Source organism: Bombina bombina, chromosome 5 (genome assembly GCF_027579735.1).
Source record: "Bombina bombina isolate aBomBom1 chromosome 5, aBomBom1.pri, whole genome shotgun sequence".
Lineage (NCBI taxonomy): Eukaryota > Metazoa > Chordata > Amphibia > Anura > Bombinatoridae > Bombina > Bombina bombina.
In genome coordinates, this window is record NC_069503.1 from 937,525,166 (window position 1) to 937,539,595 (window position 14,430).

Here is a 14,430-nt window from a genome sequence, read left to right on the forward strand (position 1 = left end):
CAAGAGCCTGTGGATGCATTGTATTCTCCCCTGGGTTAGGAATACATTGCACTCCAGAGGAGGCTCATAACAAGCACTGAGAGCATACAAAGAGACCAAGAGAGGATACAATAACGTAGCATAGAGCTGCAGAGGGACATGGCAGCATCGTTAAGTGCAAGTGTTCAGAACCAGTCACAGATGATGCGATTTCTGTCTGATATGCAGATGAAGATGGACAATAGATGGAGAGAACAAAATCAACTCTTGGGTGTGTTGGTTGAATACTTTACACACCATCAGGACACTGCCTTCAGCCTATCATCTGTGGCCAGCACACCTGCAGAAACACCAGAATCCTCTAAAACCAGGAAAACAAGATTGGTAATAAATTGATTATCTATCTTTTAAAACAATACAAATTCTGCTGTAGACTGTCCCTTTAACAAGACCAGAGAGTTACTCCTTCCCTTATTAGAAAATGTTTAAATTTGAACACCTAATTATGAGGTTTTCTTATTCTACGCTGAAATTTCTACAAAATAAAGTAACTAATTTGATTCTTGATTAGTAAGGTTGTCATTGGTCTGCTTAGTTGGTTTAGCTGTTTCAGAACACACCATGAATAGACCTATTGCAAATCCTTTCAAGCTTCCTATACTATCATGTCTGTTTTGGTCAGGTGTAAATGAGCAACTGCACTGATCTAAGAAATCACAGTGTACAATGTAGCAGGCAAATTGTACCATATGAAAGTGAGGACTAAAGGGGAATTTAGAGAACTAATGGAGACAACTAGGGAACCTGTCTGTCCATCTTTGTGGTGAGTGGGTGGTTCATCCGTTGCCTGCTGTTAGTATTGAACAAAGCATTTTCTTGTTCACTGCTGCTTCCTGCTCTTACACGACCAATTGCAAGAGAGCAGAGCCTGTCAATCACCCTAAACAAATGAGGAGAACTTAAAGGGACACTCAAGTCAAAATTAAAGGGACATTGAATCCAAAAAATGTTCTTTTGTGATTCAGATAGAGCATGAAATTTTATGCAACTTTCTAAAGTACTCAAATTTTCTTCATTCTCTTGGGGCTAGATTTATCAACGCTGAGGGGTACAGGGGCGCGTATACGCGCCCTGTACGCCTCAGCTCGCCTATGGCGGGGCGAAATTACCCGCAGGTAATTAACATTGCACATGAGCGCAATTTTGCGCTCGCGTGCAATCCCGCCCCCTGCCCGCGCACAGCCAATCACGCGCGGGCAGGAGCGGACTCGACCGAGGAGATTGAATTTCGCCACAATAGAGGTGGCGTAGATGTTAGGGAAGCAGCGGTCTGGTGACCGCTGCTTGATAAATCCCGGCAAGCAAGTTCTTGAGAGAAGTTGCTGCCGTAGGGGCTTAATAAATCTAGCCCTTGGTATCTTTATTTTAAATGCAAGAATGTAAGTTTAGATGCTGGCCCATTTTTGGTGAACAACCTGGGTTGTTCTTGCTGATTGGTGGATAAATTCATCCACCAATAGAAAAGTGCTGTCCAGAGGTCTGAACTAATAAAAAAGCTTAGATGCCTTTGTTTGCAAATAAGGATAGCAGGAGAACGGAGAAAAAATGATAATAGGAGTAAATTTGAAAGTTGCTTAAAATTGCATGCTCTATCTGAATCACAATAGAAAAAAATTGGGTTCAATGTCCCTTTAAACTTTCATGATTCAGAGCATACAATTTTAAACAACTTTCCAATTTACTTTCATTAACAAAATGTCTTTTTATATCTACGCTTTTTGAGTCACCATTTCCTACTTAGCATGTGCAAGAATTCACAGAATATACCTATATGCATTTGTGATTGGCTGATGGCTGTCACATGATACAGGGCGAGTGGAAATAGACATAACTTCGAAATTTGTCAGAATAAAAACATCCAATACTCATTTGAAGTTTAGACTAAGTGCTATTGCACTGTCTTTTTATCATGTTTTTGTTCATTATGCAAATCTACTGTGTTTACTGGTCCTTTAAAGGGGTAGTAAACCTAGAAAATAATGTTATATAATTCTGCACATAGTGCAGAATTATATAACATTATCTTAGCCAAACTTTATGCAACATAATATTGCCTGTAAAATTTTATTAAATAAGAGGGTTTTTCAGACCGCCGCTCTTGCTCTACTGAGCGGGTCTGGTTTTCCCCATGAGCGCATATGGGCAACTGTCTAGTCACAGCCGGGCCCAATCGCACCATTACACTCAATGCAGCTCGCTCCTGCTCTGTCTGATAGCGGGAGCAAGCTGCATTGAGTGTAATGGCGCGATCGGTCGTATTACCGCTGCTTCTTGCCTTGCAGTAATCAGGCTCAAACACCGCAAGGGCTTCAAAGCAGCCTCTGCTGCTTTCTGACTGAAGCCCAGAGAATCATGGAGAAAGCAAAATGGGAAAAAGAGAAGAAATGTGAGAGCCATTGTAATTTAATATAGAAAATGTATGAGTAAGACAGATAGTAAGTAAAAAACATACAAGAAGATGAACAAAGAGAAAATAGGGAAGCAAATGAGAGAGACAGAGAGAAGAGAGAAACAGTACTCAGTTGTAAAATATTCTTTACTTTTTTGGGGGGGGTCTCTCTTCACATTTTCTTTTTTTTTTTTTTTTTATTGAGGTTACAGCAAAAACAAGTAAACAGTGGCAAGACATATTTAGGTAATCCATTCCATATTACAAAGTAAACAGAGCACAAGATGATACATATCTTACATATGGTTGGGGGCCAGATTCCGTAAGGAGCCAAGCCTATTATCGGGTACCTCGCTTATTTTACACGGAATACACATTACAGGACATCTTACAACAGTAAAAATAATCTCTGTCCATTGGTAAAAGGTGGGGGATGTCCATGGATAACTTATAGGAGCTGTGAACCTTAGCTCCATGAACACAAAGAGAGAACATTTTTCAAACTATGCGAAAATACTGGTTCACATCAATGAATATTGATTAACAGGACATTTCAATTGGTGTTGAATGAGATACATTATGGAGAGAGAGAGGGGAAGAGAGAACGACAGAAATACAGTAAGTATAGGGAGAAAGAGGGGACAACAAGGGGAGGGGGGAGGGTAGCAGGCTTGTCGATCATATTTAAACTTTAGACACTACGTTTTGTGGGAGTGTGTCCCATGTGGACCATATGGCAGTATGTAGGTCTATGAGTCCCCTGTTTATGTATACCACTTCCTCCATCATTCTAAAATATTCTTTAATTTTATTGATAGGGAATACCTTCTCTTTTATATTAGATTCTTGCTTTCATGTCTTGCAAAACTACTAACTGGAACTTAAATGCTTCTTTCCTTGAAACAAAGAAACCAGAAAATAAAAGTGCGTTAATATATGCATTGGTATTAGAATAAAACTGAAGTCGTTTGCATTTAATGAGTCACTGTTTAGGTAAAATTTACATTTCTCCGACCTAAGGCACAAATATATATTGGCAAATTATCTCCGCTATATATAGATTTCTGTGAAATTGAAACATACCAAAGACTTTCAGTTAATTGTGAACATAAAGACATACTCAAGTTTAATGTTTTTGTGCTTGAAGAAAAAAAATACTTAAGAAACTGAAATGTTCTAAGCTTTCTCAATCCATCAGAAAAACAGGTTTTTAAATGACTTCCTGCCATACTGGCTTGCTGAGATGTAGGACACAGGCTAACTGCAGAGGGATCCTTTGATGCAGGAATCCAGACTGCTTGCAGGAGCTTTACAGGAGGCGGAACACAAGAGCCAAGCAATGAGAAGTTACACTGGAATGTGTTCACGTGTAAGTATGGCGCATGGTTTTCATTCCTGGCCACCATTGTAACATTTCATGACCCTTAACCAGTTGAAAAATGACACTAACCTGTGCAGCATGGCACAGCAAAGCTTTTCACACAAGGTTTTTTACTTTTATTATCACTAATGTTTCCACCACCATTTCCTAATTTTATTAAACATTAAAATGGTGAATAAATCAATCTTTGATTGGCTAGTTGTCTATCTGACTGGAAGTTGCTACAGAAATGATCAAAAACCTGGCTATCTTATGAGATAGAATACCTGACTACTAATATACACTCATGAGAGAAGGCATAAGGGTAATCATAGAATGCCCCCACTTATGTGTGAAATAATGTCAGTCATATCTTAATATATGGGTCTGAGCCAATTTCTTACGGATGGAGTAAAGAAGGATAACCTCTATGTGTATCTATTGAATAATATGATTAGAAATTTTTTTAATCTGAACACACATATTAGAAATGCCACCCATATAATTTCAATTAATTGAAACTCTAAATACATAGCTACAACTTTTCTTTAAAGTAACATTTAGGTTAAAAACTTTAAAAACAGAGCAAGTTCCTTGCACTACTGCCCCTAACTTACTATGCATTACTGCTGCTTTGCAGGAAACAGCTAGTGAGGACATTAGCAGGTGGCAGTCACAAATAACCACCAGCAGTTCTATGGGGGTGCAGAGGGGTGCTATGCACATCCAAACGCATGTGTAGCACTCCTGTTGAGCTGCAAAGGGCTCCATATATTATGTGTGTCCTGTCTTTACCACCATTGCTAACCACCCCCCCCCCACCAACAGAAAGTTCTAAAACCACAACTGCAACATGGCTCTGCAACACTCTGCAACACTTGGCTTAACCTATGTGTTTAACCACTTTTAACCACTTTGTGGGAGTTAAACAGTTATTTAGGATGAATAATGCAAAAATGTAAAACATATAATTTCTGCAATAAAATATCCCTTTAAAGTAAAAGAATTAAAACTTTCAGGAAGTGCATGTTTGTGCACAACTGACCCAATGGATCAATTGTTCTGTGGCTGCTGAGTAAAGAAATATTATTATATTCATTCATTAAAAAACTACATAGTAACATAATAGATGAGGTTGAAAAAAAGACAGAATTCCATTGAGTTCAATCTATACAAATCTTAATATACTTACAAAAAAGCTCTAGGTAAACATAAAGGGACACTGAACCCAATTTTTTTCTTGCGTGATTCAGATAGAGCATGACATTTTAAGCAACTTTCTAATTTACTCCTATTATGAATTTTTCTTCATTCTCTTGGTATGTTTATTTGAAAAGCAAGAATGTAAGTTTTAGATGCCAGCCAATTTTTTTGTGAACAACCTGGGTTGTCCTTGCTGATTGGACAGAACCAATAAACAAGTGCTGTCCGTGGTACTGAACCAAAAATTATCTGTCTCCTTAGTTTAGATGCCTTCTCTTTCAAATAAAGATAGCAAGAGAACGAAGAAAATTTGATAATAGGAGTAAATTAGAAAGTTGCTTAAAATTGCATGCTCTGTCTGAATCATGAAAGAAAAAATTTGGATTCAGTGTCCCTTTAAATTAATCCCATGTAACACAAGCAATCATATGATTTCTAGACAGAAATGTATCTAAACCATTTTTTAACTGTATCTAAGGTATTGGAATTCACTACCTCCTCTGGTAGTGAGTTCCACAATTTGATTTCTCTTACAGTGAAAAAACTTGTATATCACAAACAATTTTCTTGGAATAAACAAAGCTTCTGCCATCTCTGTATATGGGTCTTGAATATATTTATATAAAGTAATAATGTCACCGCCTTTTTTCTAGTGTAAACAGACCAAGTTTGGATAACCTCTTTTCATATAACTGCATGTTATATATACTACTATAAAGATGAATATGAGCAGATACTGATCTAAAGGTCCAGGATAAAACCTTTTAAAAACTTACTTAGAAGCTCCCAGTTTAGCACTGTGGATGAGGTTAGGATGGGACACCCACTGAAAGGGGCTAGGAAAACAAGAATATCAGACACTCCCCCTTCCCTGCATATGAAAAGACAGATTATACAAGCAGGAGCCAGCAGGGGTTTGTAAACCTGTGTGTAAATCTGATACTTTGGGACTTGGTTAGGAGTTTGAAAAATAGGCATAACGTTATTAAAAAATAAGCAAAACCATACATTGTTACAAAAATACTCCCCGATCGGCTATTTAAATGGATCAACTACAAAACATTTATGTAAAGAAAAATCTAGTGTACAATCTCCCTTTAAATTCTCCATTCCCCTTATCAGCATTGTGGTCCTTCTCTGACTTTTTTTTAAGTCTGTAATATCATTTTTTTTTTATTTTTATCGGTCCCCAGAACTGCACTCCATAGTGATGTCACGAACCTAAAAATTTGGGTTTGCGAACTGCGAACGCGAACTCCCGCAAAAGTTCGCGAACCGGCGAACCGGGCGAACCCCCATTGACTTCAATGGGCAGGCAAATTTTAAACCCACAGGGACTCCCGCAAAAGTTTGTGAACCGGCGAACCGGGCGAACCCTCATTGACTTCAATGGGCAGGCGAATTTTAAAACCCACAGGGACTCTTTCTGGCCACAATAGTGATGGGAAAGTTGTTTCAAGGGGACTAACACCTGGACTGTGGCTTGCCGGAGGGGGATCCATGGCAAAACTCCCATGGAAAATTACATAGTTGATGCAGAGTCTGGTTTTAATCCATAAAGGGCATAAATCACCTAACATTCCTAAATTGTTTGGAATAACGTGCTTTAAAACATCAGGTATGATGTTTTATCGATCAGGTAGTGTAAGGGTTACGCCCGCTTCACAGTGACAGACCAAACTCCAGCAGCGGGTACAACATCATCATCATCACACCGTACGTCCATGTGTGTAATGCTGCCTGACTGAGACATATCCCTGATATCTACATCCTCTGGCAATAATGGTTGCACATCACTCATTTCTTCCAACTGATGTGTAAATAACTCCTCTGACAGATCAAGTGAAGCGGCTGTGGTGCTAGTGTTGGTGGTGGCGGCAGGCAGGCGAGTGGTAACTTGAGAGGTGCTGCCCGAAGATAAGCTGGAGGAGGATGGTGCGTCAAGGTTCGGAAGCTATAGAAGATTGGGTGTCCTGTGTTAAAAAGTCAACTATGTCCTCAGAACTTTTTGAGTTCATGGTACGTGGCCTCTGAACACTGGGCATTATTCTAGGGCCAAAGGGAATCACAGCACCATGACCACGACGGCACCTGCGGGGTGGCCTGCCTCTGCCTGTCATTTTTTTTTTAAATGTACACTTACACTACTATTAAACAAGATATGAGTGGTGCCACTGGGCAAGTGGGCAGAGTATACGCTGTGAGCCTGACACAAAAAAGCAGACTGATGTTTCACAGTCCAAAAAGTTTTTATTTTTTTAAATGTACACTTACACTACTATTAAACAATAAATGAGTGGTGGCACTGGGCAAGTGGGCACAGTATACGCTGTGAGCCTGACACAAAAAAGCAGACTGATGTTTCACAGTCCAAAAACTTTTTTTTTTAAATGTACACTTACACTACTATTAAACAAGATATGAGTGGTGGCACTGGACAAGTGGGCACAGTATACTCTGTGAGTCTGACACAAAAAAGCAGACTGATGTTTCACAGTCCAAAAAGTTTTTTTTTTTTTAAATGTACACTTACACTACTATTAAACAAGATATGAGTGGTGGCACTGGGCACAGTATACGCTGTGAGTCTGGCACACACTCTGGCAGGCAGGAAACTGCAATTAGATTACACAAGCAGACTGATATTTCACAGTCAAAAAGTTTTTTTTTTAAAATTTACACTACTGTTACACCAGATATGAGTGGTGGCACTGGGCAAGTGGACCTGGCACACACGCTGGCAGGCAGGCAACTGCAATTAGATTACACAAGCAGACTGATGTTTCACAGTCAAAAAAGTTTTTTTTTAAAAAATTTACACTACTGTTACACCAGATATGAGTGGTGGCATTGGGCAAGTGGGCACAGTATACACTGTGAGCCTGGCACACATGCTGGCAGGCAGGTAACTGCAATTAGATTACACTAGCAGACTGATGTTTCACAGTCAAAAAAGTTTTTTTTTTTTTTAAATTTACACTACTGTTACACCAGATATGAGTGATGGCACTGGGCAAGTGGGCCTTGCACACATGCTGGCAGGCAGGCAACTGCAATTAGATTACACAAGCAGACTGATGTTTCACAGTCAAAAAAGTTTTTTTTTTTAAATTTACACTACTGTTACACCAGATATGAGTGGTGGCACTGGGCAAGTGGGCCTTGCACACATGCTGGCAGGCAGGCAACTGCAATTAGATTACACAAGCAGACTGATGTTTCACAGTCAAAAAAGTTTTTTTTTTTAAATTTACACTACTGTTACACCAGATATGAGTGGTGGCACTGGGCAAGTGGACCTGGCACACACGCTGGCAGGCAGGCAACTGCAATTAGATTACACAAGCAGACTGATGTTTCACAGTCAAAAAATATTTTTTTTTTAATTTACACTACTGTTACACCAGATATGAGTGGTGGCACTGGGCAAGTGGGCCTGGCACACACGCTGGCAGGCAGGCAACTGCAATTAGATTACACAAGCAGACTGATGTTTCACAGTCAAAAAAGTTTTGTTTTTTTAAATTTACACTACTGTTACACCAGATATGAGTGGTGGCACTGGGCAAGTGGGCACAGTATACGCTGTGAGCCTGGCACACACGCTGGCAGACAGGCAACTGCAATTAGATTACACTAGCAGACTGTTATAACTACAATATTTAAATGTTGTGTAGCTGTAATAGCAGAACAACCACAGGAAAGGCTTAATAACCAAATAGTGAAGCCAAAGCTTCAAGATAGAGAAAGTGCGCTAACAAGCTGAAAGTATACACACCATATAAGGAATTGAAGTGAAAATTTAATAAACATATAGAATAAGATACACAAATATATACACTAAAAATAGGGACGTCTCCCTGTAATGTAAATACAACTAGGAAAAAATCCTAATGAAAAAACAGGTTAACACCTATAAATGATGAATAATGCAGATACTAATTGATAATCTATGACATAAAAAAGATATAGCATAAAAATGATAATTAAAAGATATGGCATAACAGTGATATCATAAAATAAAATAAAACTTAAAAGACAAGCACCAAGTTCATATGTATCAACACAGTGCAGGTGGCCGTATGCAAATGAATGCCGATATTGGAACAGTGGAAAGAAAATAACGGCTTGTACCACAAATAGATACAGTTTACTGTACCGTAAGTCAAGAGAGTGTTCAGAGGGTGTTACCGAGGAGAAGAAATCCTTCGGTCAAGGCTTGGACCGCGGCTGCAGTAACTGCCGTTCCTGGAGATAGAAGTGTGCAAACCTCTGCACATGTGAGTCGGCGTCTGACGTCACAGGCTTCTCATCGGCTCCTCTCAGGGTGTTACTCGCTGCTCCAGCAGCGTAAAGGAAAAGCAGCTGATTGCTGTGTCCTGGTGGGAACTTTCTGTGAAGGCAGACTTGGCTGCTGTAGGTATGTAGGAAAGGCTTAGCCTGCAGTGTCAGTATTAATACAGCACTTTAATAGTAATGGATGATTCCCAGCAGCGGTGTAAGAGTGAAACTGAGTGTTTGCAAATTAATACAGCAGTTAGCGGTTAGGATAACTGCTGATATAAGTATAAATGACACTATGCAAAAATATACGGCTGATATGTTCTTAGTACTTTGATTGTTGCAAAGCATAAGATATGGTTAGAATGCAGACTGGAGATTTAAGCAGCAAATGATAGAAAACAGGTTATCCAATAGATAAGCAAAGTATTGCAAGCAAGGAATGGCAGACAAATAACAATTAGCAGTTCAATACAGATTGAGATATACTTGCAAGTACTAGCAGCTGTAGCAGAATGAATCCGGTGGTTGGTGTATGTTAACACGATGAGAAGGGAGCAGTAGCAGTGTCCTTGAAAGCTACTGGAAGGTGTGAGCGTGGAACAGCGTGTAGATCCGGCTGTACAAAGTCAATCCGCTGGGAACAGGAAGTGTTCTGTAGCTGAGAATGGAGAGGAGCTGAACAGCAAAATGTGTAACAAAAGAGTCAGGTACTTTGTTCAGGATAGCGATGAAGGCAACAAGTAGCCTAATAGGTAAAAAAGGCTTGAGGCTCAATATCTGTCAGCTGGAGTGGAGGAGTGTATCCTTTAACCTGTGCCAAACAAAATAATCAAGCAAAGAGGATAGCAGGAAGTGCACTTATAAAGCAAAAGAAGGTGGGGCTGAATTAAAGGGGACATTACAGACCCCCCCCTTCAGGGCATCATCACCGAGGATGCATTGAGTTTCTGAGGGTGTCTATGAAAAAGAGCAACAAGACGTGGAGCATGGACCAGAGAGTGCAACAACCAAGAGTCCTCCTCCTGCCCATACCCCTTCCATCGAACCAAATACTGCAGTCTCCCACGATGTATACGTGAGTCGAGGACGCTATCAACTTCATATTCCTCATGGTCCTCGACAGTAACAGGTGGTGGAGGAACACTTAAGCGCGGAAATTCTTCACTGGTTCTGTAGGGTTTGAGCAACGATATATGAAAAGAAGGATGAATCTTGTATTTCTCTGGCAGGTCCAACACAACAGTTGTTGGGTTGAGAATACGTAGAATATGGAATGGTCCGATGAATTGACTACCCAATTTCTTAGAAGGTATAACAAGTTTAAGAAATTTGGTGGAAAGCCACACTTGGTCGCCTACTTTATAATCAGGACCTGGACGATGTCTCGTGTTATAGTAGTGTTGTTGATCAGTCTTGGCTTTGTGTAAGTGAACTTTCAGTAGTTGTAGGGCATCCTGTAGATTGGCTAAGTAAGAAGTGACAGATGGTGATGCAGAATCTATTTTAGGCAGTCGGATGGTTTGAGGGTGATAACCATAAGTGGCATAGAAAGGGGTCATCTTAGTTGAGGTCGATACAGAATTATTATAAGAGAATTCGGCTAAGGCCAAATGATGGAGCCAGTCATCCTGCTGGTGTGTAATGTAGCATCTAAGATATTGTTCAAGGATACCATTCACTCGCTTAGTGAGGCCATTAGTCTGGGGGTGATATGCCGTTGAAAGTCTAAGATGTATGTTTAACAGTTTGCAAATTTCCTTCCAGAAATGGGAGGTAAACTGAGAGCCACGATCCGTTATAATGACATTTGGTATCCCATGTAGTTTTACAATTTGCTTTAGGAAGGTATCAGCAGTTTGGGAGGCTGTGGGTAAACTTTTTAAAGGTATAAAGTGAGCAAGTTTCGTCAAATGGTCGACGACTACCATGATTGTGTTGTGGTTTTGTGATGGTGGAAGTTCCACTATAAAATCCATGGAAATTACAGTCCAGGGAATATCAGGAATAGGAAGAGGTGTGAGATAACCTATTGGTTTTTTCCTCTCGATTTTGTATCGTGTCTCACAAGATGTGACATAATCTTGTATAGTTTTACCCATATTTGGCCACCAGAAATTCCTTTGCATCAGTTCGGTTGTTTTGGATATACCTAAATGACCAGACAGAGGATGATCATGATAATGATCTAGGATTCTGGATCTTAATTGTTTTGGTATGTACAATTTCTGATTCATTGTGAGAAGACCTTTTGGTTCTTTGTGCAATTGAAATTGTGTAGGCAGCCTGTCACTTTCTAAAGCCTCTAAAATATCATCTTCAAGATTATTTAAAGTTCCGATTATTTTATGAGAAGGTATCATTTGTAAAGTGTCGTCTGTATGTGGTCTGTTATCTGACAGTCGAGAAAGGGCATCAGCTTTGGTGTTTAGTTTGCCTGGTCTGTATGTTATTAAAAAATTAAATCTATCAAAAAAAAGTGACCAACGCACTTGACGGGAAGATAATGTCTTATTCTGTCTTAAATATTGAAGGTTTTTATGATCAGTGTAGATAATGAAAGCTTTGTCAGTGCCTTCCAAGATATGCCTCCAGACCTCCAGTGCACATTTTATTGCCAGCAACTCCTTGTCACCTACTGAATAATTAACTTCAGCGGGTAACAACGTTCTGGAATAAAAGGCAATGGGGTGAGTAGGATGTTTCTCATCAGATCTTTGGGATAAAACTGCACCCAAGCCCGTGTCTGAGGCAGCCACCTCCAGAATGAACTGACAAGTATGATCTGGTAAACTTAAAATTGGAGCGGTAATAAAACAGTCTTTTAGTAAGTTAAAGGTTTGATCAGCATCTGGGGTCCACTGAAATGGAACTCCCTTTCTGGGTAGATTTGTGAGTGGTTTCACAATAGTAGAAAAGTTGTATATGAATCTACGATAAAAATTAGCGAACCCTAAAAATCTCTGTAGAGATTTCAAGTTAGTGGGTTTGGGCCAGTTCTTAATTGCCATCACTTTTTCGGGATCCATCTGTACTTTGTCAGGGGAGATGATATAACCTAAAAATTTTATTTCATGTACATGAAATAAACATTTTTCTGCCTTTGCAAATAATTTATATTCACGAAGTCTTGTTAAGACCCACCTGACATGTTTTATGTGTTCCTGTGTATCTCTAGAATAAACCAAAATGTCATTGAGATAGATGATAACACACACATCAATTAGATCTTTGAAAATGTCATTTATAAAGTGTTGAAATGTGCCAGAGGGAATTGAATAGCCCAAATGGCATAACCTTATACTCAAAGAGTCCGTACCTCGTTCTAAAAGCTGTCTTCCACTCATCCCCCTCCTTGATTCTTATTAAGTTATAGGCCCCCTTCAAATCCAATTTAGTAAAAATGGTGGCGCCATTTAAGCGTTCTAGGAGTTCGGGGATGAGTGGCAGAGGGTAACGGTTCTTTATGGTAATTGAGTTCAAGGCCCGATAATCGATGATTGGTCTTAGTGACTGATCCTTATTAGTAACAAAAAACATGCCTGCATCTGCAGGTGAGACAGAGGGTACTATAAAGCCTTTTCTCAAGTTGTCATCTAAGTATTCCCTTAAGTGTTGCAACTCCTTCTGTGAAAGTGGATACATTTTCCCGTATTGGATTTGGGAACCAGGGATTAAATCTATGGGGCAATCGTATACCCTATGAGGAGGCAGGACCTCGGCCTCTTTTAGATCAAAGACATCAGTTAAATCATGGTATTCAGAAGGAATAGCTATGTCTACTGCTCCAAGTAACTGATAGGGGAAACAAGTGGTTTTGCAGTAATGGGAATCAAATAAAATATTAGGTTTCACCCAATTTATACTCGGGTTATGTTTTTTCAACCATGTATATCCCATAATAATAGGATGTAAAGAGTTTGGTATTACATTGAAACTGAGATATTCAGTGTGACCATGATTTGTAGTAATTAACAAAGGTATGGTGTGCTGTGTGATGGGTCCGTTATGTATGAAGGAACCGTCAATAACTTTTATAAACACAGGTGTATGCTTATCAACACAAGGTATTTTATTTACAGAAACGAACTTAGAATCTATGAAACAATCATAAGCCCCGGAGTCAATTATTGCGTCAGTCTTGATTTGTTGGAGATCCCACTGCAAAGACAGAGATAATGTGAATGATTGGTGGTCTACACTTAATTTAGGTGTGGCAGAATTTATACTAGTCAGCTTACCCTTCTTTTGTCGGTTTAAAATTGGACAGGATGAAACTGAATGATCCTTATTCGCACAATAAAGACAGAGATTATACATGCGTCGTCTCATTCTTTCCTCAGCTGATAGAGGACCTTTAATGACACCTATCTCCATGGGTGTTTGTTGGTGATTATGTTTTTCAGTAGTGGGGAACAATAACCTTCTAGGGGGTGTGTCTGTTGATAATTTTTCAGAGCGTCTCTCCCTAAACCTACGGTCTAAAGTGGTTGCTAGTTTCATTAATCCTTGCAACGTATCAGGCATCTCCAGCCTTGAAAGTTCATCTTTAAGTGTGTCATTAAGTCCCAATCTAAACTGATTTTTCAGGGAAATGTTATTCCATTGGGAGTCAGTTGCCCACATTTGAAAATCAGTTATAAACTCCTCAACAGGACGTTTACCCTGTTTAAGTGCTCTGAGTTTAGTTTCTGCTTGAATCTGGGTATTACTATCCTCATATAAAGCTGCCATGGAAAGAAAGAATTGATCAATGGACTCCAAAATAGGATTATTTGACTCAAATAGTCTGTTTGCCCATGACCTGGGTTCGGCAGTTAAATAAGATATGGCTGTGCAGACTTTTATTTTATCAGAACAATAGGTCCTGGGTTTCATGGTGAATAGAAGATAACAGGCATTTTTAAAGTCTCTGAATTCATTTCTTTTCCCTGAAAATAAAGCTGGTGGATTTACCTGTGGCTCTGGAGGCTCAGGGTTTTTTGGTGCAACTATGTCTTTAACCAAATTCTTTAAGGCTTTGTTCTCGGTTTGCAAATCTGTAAGTGCTCTTGCCAGATATTCAACTTTTTGATTAAGAGTATCAATTTCAGTTTTCACAGTTTGGGGATCCATTACTATTAGTAGCTATTTTTTAAGGCTTGATTATTATGTTATA